Source organism: Tyto alba, unplaced genomic scaffold (assembly GCF_018691265.1).
Source record: "Tyto alba isolate M040663 unplaced genomic scaffold, T.alba_DEE_v4.0 Super-Scaffold_10, whole genome shotgun sequence".
In the NCBI taxonomy this organism is placed as follows: Eukaryota; Metazoa; Chordata; class Aves; order Strigiformes; family Tytonidae; genus Tyto; species Tyto alba.
In genome coordinates this window covers 4,152,503-4,164,886 of record NW_024881262.1, presented here as the reverse complement: position 1 = coordinate 4,164,886, position 12,384 = coordinate 4,152,503, and the positions used below count along the sequence as shown (strand labels likewise).

General features: G+C 38.4%; 1 long non-coding RNA gene across 1 annotated transcript in view; it reads right to left on the bottom strand.

Annotated features, from left to right (window-relative positions):
• LOC116964821 overlaps nt 1-12,061 on the bottom strand; it is a 68,765-nt gene extending 56,704 nt beyond the window's left edge. The window contains exons 1-2 of the long non-coding RNA XR_004408966.2: nt 11,989-12,061; nt 7,662-7,859 (exon numbers count right to left, since the gene is read on the bottom strand). This is a non-coding gene — a long non-coding RNA (uncharacterized LOC116964821). The remainder of the gene's footprint in view (nt 1-7,661; nt 7,860-11,988) is intronic.
• Between the last annotated feature and the right edge of the window lie 323 nt (nt 12,062-12,384).

Sequence of the window (12,384 nt, the reverse complement as noted above, 5' to 3'; positions counted from 1 at the left end):
AATGAAATATAAATAAGAGCTAAATAAAATGCCACCAGTCTACATGGTTTACTAAAATGAACGCCCAGATTATACAGTTAAAACTTCAAAGTATCACACATCTTTTCAATGTAACATGTTTGGCATTTAGATTTTAATTTTCACCTCCTCATTAAAGGTGATATTTCTTTACCTTGCAAGAGAAGGGTTAAACCCAGAGCACAAGTGCTGCAGGTTTGGAAGGGAACATCACATTCTGCAGGGAGGCAAGAGAATGCACATAGTTCATTAAATAATGTGAGTAGTAATGAAGGTTTACACAAATCAAACAGTGTGTTAGGTAATTGTAATGTTGCTTTGTGGTAAACCACCTGTCAGGAAGCACTTCCAGCCGAAGACTCAATCTGCTACGATGCCTCCAGATGATTTCTAATTAGTGTAAACTTCATCTGTGGCATGGAACCAACATATTAAAAAGGTATCTGGTTTGTTGTTTGTTTTTTGCTTGGGTTTTATTGTTTTTTTGGGGTTGTTTGTTTTTTTTTTTTTTTTTTCTTTCTTTCTTTCATTCTTTTCCTTCTAGCACTATGAAAATGGCTTTTTCATATGATTCTCTGAAGAAAGCTCTTTTACCATGAGTACTAAGAGAATCCTGCTCTGAGGAAAATACATTTATACAAACAAGGGAAGGAAGAAAGAGCTCTGGAAAAAGAAAAGTCCTAAAAAGACTCAAGTTTGTCACCAAATATAATCTTTAACTTCTAAAAGTTGAAATAGTGCACACCTCTGCCACTGACATGAAAGGACTGGGTGCCAATAAACATCACTAAAGTTTGCTGCTTAAAAACAAAATCCCAGAAAACATATTTTTAATAGTTACCAAAGATGGTGATGGATGCTTTAATAACAGAACAGGCTAAAATCCGAATCCTCACTAGCCCAAGAAATAGAGTTACAATAAGATGCAAAGATGAGTAACTCAGGGCAGTGCTGCCTGCTGAATTCCTGCTCACAGCCGTGCCCTCTCTCTGTGCCACATCCACAAACCCGGCAAACATGAAAGCCAAACGCAGCAAATCTACACTTAAAACATGCAAGTGTATCTCCTGACATACAACTTTGTAACTTCCATCTTATAGCAGTTTTCTTCCTTTATTCTATACCTGGTTAAGAAAAAAAAAAAAAAAAAAAACAACCCAAAGTTATGACAGCGGCCGCCTCTCCCTGCCCCACACCCTTTACTGCTGAGCCACCGTCTTCCCTCCCAGGAACTGCCAGCACTGTCAAACAGCTCATTTCCTAACAGCAGCATCTTCACAGCTCTTCATTAGCCAAATGATCAGAGAATCATGTAACTTTTTTCATTAAAAAAAAAAAAATAATAATCTACAGACACAATATTCCCTGCCTTGTAGCTCAGAGAAGATATTTAAAACACTGGATAGAGGTTGATTTTTTTTTTTTTTTTCAGTAGCTGAAAGCACTCCTAGAAATACAAACGAAGCTGTTTGGATAAAACAGAATCCTACCTGACCATTTGTCCACACTTGAAGCAAACTAAGCCTGTTTGCTGTGTTGTTGAAGCATACCTAACACTTCTGTTGCACCTTTCAGTACTTCTTTATTAAAAATAAAATAATAATAAAAAAAGGATTAAGAAGCAGACTCTAGGAGACTAGCTGTTCTAATGAAACTTTCAGACACAACAAAATTAGGAAGCAGCAGAGACATGAATACGTCAAGTACACTTTTTCATTGTTAAAGAAGAATGTTAGCATGAATTTTAGCTTTTATTGAGCTTAATAAGTGGGGTAAGAAAAATCCTTTTACTGACAAACAGCCATTTGATCTAGAAATCACTTGACAGAACAGCAATCAGGTGCCATCAGATTGTTTACCGGGTTATTCAAGCAATACTATTTATAAATATAAAAAGGCAAAATTCCTTAGGTCTGTGTATCCTACCTTGCCTGTGAACACACAGACCACTAGCTAGCAGTGGGTAACTAGCTGAGGCATAACAAAAGCCATCTGAGATTTTTTTCATCCCTGGAAAACAATCAAGATATGCATGTTATGAGTTTTCCCAGAATGATTGGTTATATTCATTAACTGAAGCTGCACAGAGAGTATCTTTCACTCAATTAATCTCCAAGCTTGGGGATAGTACTTGTGAATCATCTTGCCATTTCTCATTGCTTGGTTAGCTATAATTTTGTGCTCCAGTACTGCTCTCTGTTCACAGGAGTTAGAACAATGATGAATGGCAGCAACTCTCATTATGGCTACTTTGGCATTCCTGTGACAACCTACAATAGGGTCTTTCTAATTAAAGCTCAGAAAAGTGAAGCTTTTCTAGTAATAATAGATGTTGCGTGCTCTGGCAAATAGTTAAATTTGCTCTAAGTTTGAACCTGCATTTCTCAGAAAGCAGACTGTTAAAGTATTTTAATAGGTCAACATCTAAATTCCCACATCCCCAGACACCTCACCTGGAGAATTTGACTGGATTTTGAATTGATACCTCACCCACCCCCCCCAGGAAATAAAAAGTGAACACCTGTACTCTACATAAAATGCTACATCAACAGCAGCAAAGTGGAAGCAGATCTCTGGCTCTTTAAGAATGAAAGCTGTAATCATGAGCCAAATGAAAAATACAGAGTCACTGCTTCAAATTCTGTAGGAGACAGTAAAAGCTGTCACAGAGATCAGCTGAACCACTATGTTGGAATGTGTCAGTCACTTCCCCCCATTCCAGCATCTTTCTTCAGACAGAAGGTTGATTTATGCCAGGTATGCAGGCGACGGGGCAGGAAAGGAAAGTCTTGTCTAGTATAGCACCTAGAGAATATATGACAAGAAGTAGGAAACATCCATTTCAACAGATCTGCTGATATTTCAAGAAATGAAATACAGAAGTGCAAGTTCTCTGAAAGTCTTCTTATTTTTTTATACTTTGAAGTTGGAAACGTGAAACAAAGTTGGGGATATTTTCTTTTTTTTTTTTTTTTTTTTTTTTTCAAGCTAGGTTCTTATTTATTTTAGCCAAAAGTTTGAATTCAGTACACAAGAACTGCCACCAAAAGGTCAATCCACAGGTCCACATGCAGGGCCTCCACATCATCCTACAACAATTAACTTCACAACCTAGACTGATCTGTAATAAGAGTACTTTTTGTTTATTTTCAGGTTACTGACCAATAGCATCATTATAATTCTTGTTTTGTGACAAAACAACTCTGAATTTACTAGTAGCCCTTTCTTTACAAAATCCAGGATTAAGACCTCGACCACACAATTATTTACAGCATGCCCAAATTTCAGATGTAATAACGAATTACAGCTATTTGAATTATTTCAAGGAGTCTGCATTTGCACAATGGTTCAAGCTCATGCAGTGGCTTGGAGTTACTGGACCAAGCCAGTTGTTATCACAGTCTTTATATCCAATTCCACTCCCTACAAAGTATCATACTCCTACATATTTGGATTAAGAAATACAAATATTAGAAATGTAGAATAGTAGAAATAAAGACGACAGTCACTAATCTCTTCAAGAAAGCTTTTCAATGGGCTTTTAAAATAAATTATTCCACCTACCACATAAAACAGCACAAGCTTGACTGTAAGAAGCAGCTGATGATGAATTTTAATTATTTTCTACCTGTGTAATAATTACAGAAAACGATTTACAAGCTCCACAAATTAATCAATCCAAACAGCAGCTTGAAATTTTTACCTGTTCATAGGCAATACTCTTATTTTTATTTAGAAAAACCAGAACAGGTAGGTCCACCTAAGACACTGCCACCCAGTGCAGAGCAGTGATTTGCACTGGGGGTGCAATGTCACCTGCCACCGTCCTGACCTGGAGACACTGCTCCTTTGGTGGTACCATCCTCCCTCCCCAGCACGGCTGGGGCAACCTACCTGGGCTCCCCAGGCAGCCCCCAAAAGCCCATCCACCAGTAACTATGTCATTTTGGTGCCAGGACACTGCCACAACCCCATGGGACAGGGACAGGCCACAGCCACAACACAGCCCACAGCTCTGCTCATGGCCACAGGGGTAGCTCCTAAACTTAAATAAGATTTCCTCCCTGCAGAACACAACTTTTTTCCTCAGAAGTAGATTAGAGAAACCCCAGGATCCTTCAAAATAGTTTATCAGATTCCCCAACACATAGTCAAGTGATAGGAGGGACGAGCCAAACCACAGCTCGACAATGACAGCTGGAAATAGAGCTTATAGTTTAAAAATTTAAATCAGTACCTCTCAAGGTCTATTTAGGTAAGGATGGAAACAGATGTAGAGCCAAACTCCTCACCTGGCACGCACTTCCACTGAAACCAATGATTTATAGGAGTTGTTTCTAACACATATTTTGCCTGACACCCAGTACCAGCCCACCTATGAGGAGGCTGCCCGCCTCACAGAAGAAAACAATAACCAGAAGTGACAATTTTCTTTTGCCACAGCATTTCATTTGCCAGAGTTATACCGGAAAACACTGCTATGATATCACAAGATGATGAGAAAACGGTATTTGAAATTATTCAACAGGTTGTGCCAGGAACTCTTAGTTAAGAGGTCTCAGCGTGAAGATGAAAACCTTCACTCAACTGCACTATGAGTTTGTCTCAGTCATTACTTCAGACAATCTGTTGACATTTTGGGACTTGATCTCTCCACAAAAGTTAGTGGTGTTTCAGGTATGTGAACTTTAAGACGTAAGGCTCAAATTAAACATTGCATAAATATTCTAAATCTGGCAAATCTCTGCACATATCTCATAAGTGGCCTGAGAAGTTGCCATCAGCATGTGTTTTGAAGGTCTTGGTCATGTCTACCGCATGGCACCAGAAGCCACGCAGAATGGACCTTGCAGGCACCAGAAGCAATGGGCAGGATATTTGAGGACAAGGTCAGGAACACTGAAAGGGAGGCACGTGGCATCCAGCAGTTAAGTGGATGCTCCAAAACTGATGCTCACCTCCTAAAGATTTGGGAATGCTTAAGGCGCTCTCCACCTTCTGGAAACAAAGATCGTGATGCTGAGGGAAGATACCTCACAGATACTCAAGACCGTGGATTTCCAGAAACCTGATGATGTTCTTGCACATAAACCACTCTGCACTTCGCAGTTCTGATTTAGCTCTCAGCACCTACCACACGCACTAGAGCTTTCGGGGCTAAAGCTGGAACATGAGGTGGGAAGCAAAGCAAGATCCTAGAAGAAAAAAGAGAGTCTCTTGGAATCAACTCATAAATGATGATTCAGAACAGAAAAATCTGCCAAGTTCTGTTGAACCCAATATGTCTTTATCCTTTGTATTTCCCATTCCTAGTGTCTATAAGAAAAATAACCTCTGCAGCACATCATGGTCTCAAATGTGTCGCGAACTTAACTTACACACAGAAATTGGTATGAGAAAACACTTGCCACATGCTGCACTTGAGAAAAGCCAGCAGGGATTGAGGAAAAACGGTGAAGTGAATCAAAACTTTAAAACTCCAAGAGTTACAAGCTGGTATTGATATCAGAAGATACCGTAATTTTTCTTTAAGATGACATCTTAAGCAAAACAGCATCCATGTAAGAGATGGGAAGCGAGGGGATGTACCTCATTCTTTATCCAACATAGGAAACTCTCCATGGTGTTGCCGCGCAAACAAAACACTCTGAACCACCCTACCTCAGAAATACATCTTGTTAAGTTTTGAAATGCAGATAGCAGCACGATGATAGGACAGTTTTCAGACAAAGAGTGCTAAAATTATATGAATGAAGACAAGCAGGAAAATACCGCTGTCCCTTTTCCATTCAGCTGCCAACTTTGTGCAGAGTAAGAGGAGAAGTGGAATATCCACTCCTTAGCAGGGGAGATGAGGAGAAAGGAAGGTCGCGTGTAAAAATGGGAACCTGGTATCAGATGAAGGATCCTCCTGAAGCCCTTATGCAGTTAGAGGACAAAACTTCAGCAGAAAAACAAACGTCTTGTTCAACTGATTTAAAAATACAAACAACAACAACAACAAAAAAAACCCAAAACCGCACAATATACCTTTTCTATAACTGCAAGCAAGTAAATCTGTTTTACCAGACCTGGCAAGAGTACTATCACAACACTAATACCCAGCAGGGTAGTAATATACATTTTTAAAAGCTCAGTCTCAAAGTAAGTTACATTTTGTTCCTGAAAATTAAGTTATTCATCAAACTTTATTTTGACAAATCTGGATAAATTAAATAATAACATATTCTATTTCACAGCAGCTAGAAACTATCTATATAGTGCCTACCCAAGCTAAAACCACAATCTTGAAAGTAGAGTTAGCATGTATGTGGTTTTTTTATAACATCCAGCACACAACTGCAGGCCTTAAGTAGAAGGCTATTGTTTCCAAAGTAGCAATAAAATCTGAGTTTAGGTCAGAACTGTCATAAAACCAATGTGCTATATTTAAGTAACAGATTTGGGAAGGAAACATAAGCAATACCAAATAACCTGCATATAGCCAAGGAAATTCTTCAGCCTTTTACCTGTAGTGATAAAAACCTATGAACAGACTGTATCCCCCACAACTAACAGGTCAAATTTTAATCAGTTACTTCAGTTGAAGTAACATGATCTTGAATGTTTAGGTGAGGAGTGCTAACCCTGAAACCCTGTTACCAATGCAGCACGAACATACAGGTAAACAAAACCCCCCACTCATTACTAACGTGCTAATTGTTTGTCTCCCTAGTAATTTAAGAAAAGTTTAGTGACAAATCTCAAGATTTTTCCTCTGGTCACTTTTTTAATCTAAATTCTTGCCCTGCTAGGGATAACCAACAGAAATAAGAGTATGTTGGAAAACATGTATTAGAATGTTATTTGCTACCAAAAATAAAGTTATATATTCAGATATTGAAAATATAAAGAATCACTGATAATGATGCAATGATTTACTCCCTTATTTTCTAGTACATAATCCCTCCTATGCTTGCTTTGCTAATAAATACTGTTTATCTGTGACCTAATTATAGACTTCTCTGTGGCTTCTACAATTTTGTTTGTCTGTGATACCATTCTCTCATTTTCTGCTGTATAAATATATTTCACTGTATTCAATGGTCAAGATTTATAAAAGTTATATAGCCTACTTGTATTTGTCAGGCTTTTGTTTTCTTATGACTCTAAAGGGCGCATACTTACTGCCTTAAAAGTATGCATGGTAGAAAAACAGAAAGAAAAAAAAAAAAAAAACAACAACAAAAAAAGACAACAACAAAAAAAAACACATTCAGGACTTTACAAAATATCTTCAAAGTCCGAGTTACTCTGTTTTGTCTACTTAGTTAATTTGCTCATAATTAAGCCTACTCATTACGAGCAACAGATTTTCATCCTTTCTTTTAAATAATTACTTCCTCCACAAATATTTTCTTGCACAAAAATTGTGAATAAAACATTCCTGCAAAAGAAACCATCAAACGGCAAAATATGAATATGGTAATTATTTGTTGCTTACAAGATTTTTACTGTAACACAATTCATCATACACAATTGGGAATGAGAGGGCTTTTTTCATTTAAGTTATCAGTGACGAACACAGTTGCAAAACCCTGAGCACTACAGGATCACCTCTCAATTGTTTTGTTCAGTCTTTAGTGGTCCCTTTGAAACCTTACCTCTCGTGTGCCTTGTCAGTCTCCAGGCAGCCTAAATAGATTTGCACTCCAAGACTTTCCTAGTGTCTGCCCAAGCTCGAACGCAGTTTAGGCTTCATATTTAAGTCTGCCTTACTCCTACCGACCCAGATTCAGGATTTAATTCAATTAACTCCTTTTGCTTACTTCCATGGAGCAAGAAACAGCCGCAGGCGTATTCTGTTGGAATAAGGAAGAAAAGAGTGCCAGTGGGTTAGAGCAAACCAGCAAGTGCTGTGGCGTCTTGGAAAAATATTCTATACTCTGTGGCTATATAATTACAGCCAAAGGGTCCCTCGCTGATATCAATAAAACAGTCTGCACCTCTGCAAACTGCATGAGATGGCCCAGCATCAGTTTTCCCATTGTTCATGTTTATAAGCCTGTCTTCAGATCTGCACTTATTTTCCTGCCTTTGAAGAATACGGGTTAGCCTTACACATATTTAGCAAGACACCCCAGTGCTTGAAGCACACCGTTCCTTCCAGTTCACCCCTGGGGGTTCCTTCAGCTGACCAGTTCATGCAACTGCCTGCACTCTTGGGCAGCAGCCAGCAGCACAAGTGCTGCAGCTAGTGGCATTCAACAGGACATTCCCAGCCCGAGCTGAAAACCTGTGGGGTTTGATGCCAACTGTGAGCATTAAAAATAAAATACTAGGTACTTTGGTGACCTGCACTGAATTAAAGAAGTCAGCATTTAAATGTCAAGTTGCATAATAAGAGACACAAAAAAGCTCTAGAAACAATTCAAGAGGAAAGGGAAATTATGGATTTCTGTGCTTCTTGCTCAGCTGGATCGCTTCCCCACACAGACACTGTTTGTCTGGCCCAAACCCCAGTGAAACATGTTGTGATATCTTCATTTCGTGGCAGATCTATTTTTCATCCAACACAAATCTTCTGAGAAGATACAAAACTGACAGCCTGTGGTTTGCATCATCTCACAGCATTGAAAATTTTTCCTGACTTCTGCAATGATGTGATTTATATAGGATATTCATTCTTATCTATAGAGAATACCTTATAAATTATACACGTTTCCTAACCCACTTTGTCTTCAAAGTCCCTTCAAGGGGAAGGTCATCTCATTCATTTACGTCAGAGAGAGCAAAGTCCCAGTGGGAAAAAGACAAACCTGTGTGTACACACAGTCTTAATCTCATTCATAACCATATATCCACTTAAACTATTTTTTTATTCATTTCTATTTTTATACCCTTTAGGGAATAAGAAGGGACATACTGAAAAATGTATATAAATCCATGTCCTCTCTAATGCCAAAAAAATTACACTATCTCAAGATACATTAAGTAGCTTCTTACTGAGGCATACTAACACATTAGCAAAATCATTACTCTGGAATTACAGTGAACAACACTGGAAAAATCACTGAATCAACACTGAAATTAAGAGCAGGATCTGGAAAAGTCTTCCACAAAGTGATTGCTTAGGCCATTTAAAACTAACTATCAACTCTCAAAGCCCTGGAATGTAACGTTATAGTTTTAGTGTGCAATGTACAAGTCAGAATTTGTCTGGCCAGAAGTGTCAGCTAAGCCCCAGGTCAGTGATGGAAGATCACCTTGGACGTGGTCCGAAGCATTCCAATTGATTTTGGTGGGTGCTGGATAAAGCCCCCACAGGAACGAGCGTGGCAGGGCTTGGGATCAAACAGGAGCTTAACAGAGACAAAGGCAGCAGATGTTTCCTCCTACTCAAGCCATAGCTTCCTCTGAGACCTTGCTGACCCTTCTTCCTCAGTGTTTAGGTCTGACACACTGACCGTTCCTAAACCACCACCAAAGTCATTAAACCTCTTCAAAACTCAATGTTCCTTCCCCAACAGTCAAAAGCACAGACTGTCTCTTACTATTATTCATTACTAACCCTCTCCAACAGCACTGTTATATATTGCAAAATTAAATTTTAAAAAGCTTATTACATCCCACACCAAGTTTAATTGGTTGTAGACCAGAAGCAGTAGAACTGCTTTATCAGCATATTTACCAACATGGTAGAAACAGATATCACAAAGAGAGGCTTAAAACTTCTTTGAATGACAAAGGTGAACACAAATTACAGTTTTAAACTCAAATCTTCACTTTCGATCAGAGACTTGGCAAAAATAGTTGAAAAGATTTTTTTGAAAAGTGTTCTTTCCCTTAGATTGCTCCAACCTGGATATCTCACTTAAAAAGACATTACCTAAACCTTGACCATCTGATGCACCGCATCTGAATATATCATTATTTTGAAAAGCATACAAGGAGCAGCTGTGCCATATGTTTAATGGGCACCTCAAGAAGGACAACTGTGGCATTACCCTGTGGATGAATCACCTAATTAAATGAAAAAAGATGCACCAGGAATTGAAGATCAAGGGACAAAGTTTCCTACACCAGCCACAAATGTAGGAAGAACTTCACTGAAATAAAATTCAAGTCAGAAAGTTATAACTCAGGCAAGGTTGTTTGTAAATATTTACACGCAGTTGAATTAGATTACTTATTTCTCCTCCAAATGAGGTTTATGCTCATTGTGCAGTGAGTTGTTTACTCTTTTACTTAGGCTTTGTATGATAAAGCTTAGATAAAAGCATGTGGTGAATTCTTGCAACGAAGGCAGTTTCATGACATTACTTAGTATTTGACTTCCCACCCCCCCACACCAAAACCCACTGAATTTCCCTGCCAGCTGCATACTACAAGAGTTCAAATCATCTTCTTGCAATATAAGCATTGATTTTCACCGATCAATATGCAAACACCTGTAGCCTAAAAAGGCAGTATTTTGTCAGTTTGCTCAATACCAAGCTAACCCATCGACCAAAGTCAATGCAAGTTTCCTCACAAACTTCCTTGGCCTTTGAAACAAACTCTTCTTCACCATGCGAGACAAGATCCTGTTTCTCTATCCTTGATGTGCATTTGAATTTCCTCTTAAAATTCATGAGGTTATTATTTCTGAAGGGCTACTTTGTTAAGACTATATTACACAGCCACCTGTTGTTATGGCAAGAAAAATAAATCCCACTAGTCTCTTATTAACAGGTTTCATCGTATTATATTCAAATTATAAACTAAGAAGGCTTATGAATATTTCCTTTTGAATTAAAATACCAGTTTCTCATGTGAAATGGAGTTTATGATAATTCAGAGTTTATCTTCACAGTTTGATGTCTTTGTCCTTTCTTAGACAAATAGTCTGCATACTAACACAGCAGAGAGAACTGTCCTCTGACTTACTCAAGAATTTAAGATTTGGGGGGGTTTATTTTTTTTAATAAAAATCACCTCCACCCAGTGTTTTATTGTTGGTCTCCCCTCAAATTTTCATACCAGATGGAGCAAAAATTTTAGAGGTATTTAACCAATAAAAAAAGTAAAATAATTCTTTCGCTCATTTCAAAAGAACTAAAACAATGGAGGGAGAAAAAAAAAATAAAATAAAACAATCCTGGCCTTGGCTCTTGTACACTTTAACTCACAACTTTAACCTGCTTCCAGTTTTGAAGCACCACACACCAAGCAAGTGGGCTTTCCTCTGGGAATCTGCCCACAGTCATTTCGGAGAAGCCATGTGCACTGCCACACAGCACATTTGCACCAAAATTAGACCAAGTCTCATATTTTAAAGTGAGGCCAAGAAGTAAAGGCCTCAGATTACAAACACCCTTCCTGTTTTATCACAGTAGCATCAGAACCTTTTTTGGCTGTTTTAATGGGTGCAACACGACCAAACCAGCTGCCCTTCTCAATGGCTGGGCTTCAGGAAATCATTCTCTTCCCTTCAGTGACTTTGAGTGAGATCTCCATCTCTTTGTGAGGGAGCTTCTTGCTTTATGTACATAGTTACAATATTTTCATTACAAGTTTTCTAAGAATGGCTCAAGGAAACAAGGAAGCGCATTGAGAACTTGAATTTCCCTCATTCTTGCAATTTTCCTGGACCAAAAAGGAGTTACTGCTGAGTTAAATGAAAGTACCAGGCACTCCCTTTGTGCAAGAACAAAACTGCTTTTCTCTTCACACAAGTTTCATGCATCTGCCTCTTAATCTCCAGTAGCTCAGAGACCATAATTCCTCCTTTAATCTCCATAAGGATCATGCTGCTTCTTTGATAAAATAATTCTGTCTTTGTGTTTGACTGTTTCCTACTGCACTACTGTCATAGCTAGACAACTCATGTCATGTCTCCTTTCCATAAAACACTGTCAGTCTATGCAATTTCCAAGCCATCTTTTTCTCCATTTTATGAAAGTACTCTGTAGCCCTGGTAGAAAACACAATACTATCTGTGTCACTCACCTTTCTCTCTCCAGCTAAACTATTTCTCAGTAGCCAAACAACGTTTCCTCTGCAGTGGTTTCAGCCGTGCTACTCCCCCTATACTAAGCCCTCACATTAACCTTATATATCTCAATAATCCTCTCCAGGCGCTCTTAATTATCTACTTAATAGTATTCAGAGTGTTCTAATCACTACCACGCGGTCTACAGGTTACACAACCAAAGGCCAAAGATAAGATAATTGAAGAAAAATACCAGAACTGTTATTTGTTTTGGTTAATCACTCAACTAACATATATAAGTGTTGACTCAGTTTTGCCCATATGAAATAGAACAAAAATAGGAAAGGCCACAATTATTTTTTTTCTCCCTCTCCTGTGCAACATTTGAAATTATACCTGCTTCTTTAGGTTCT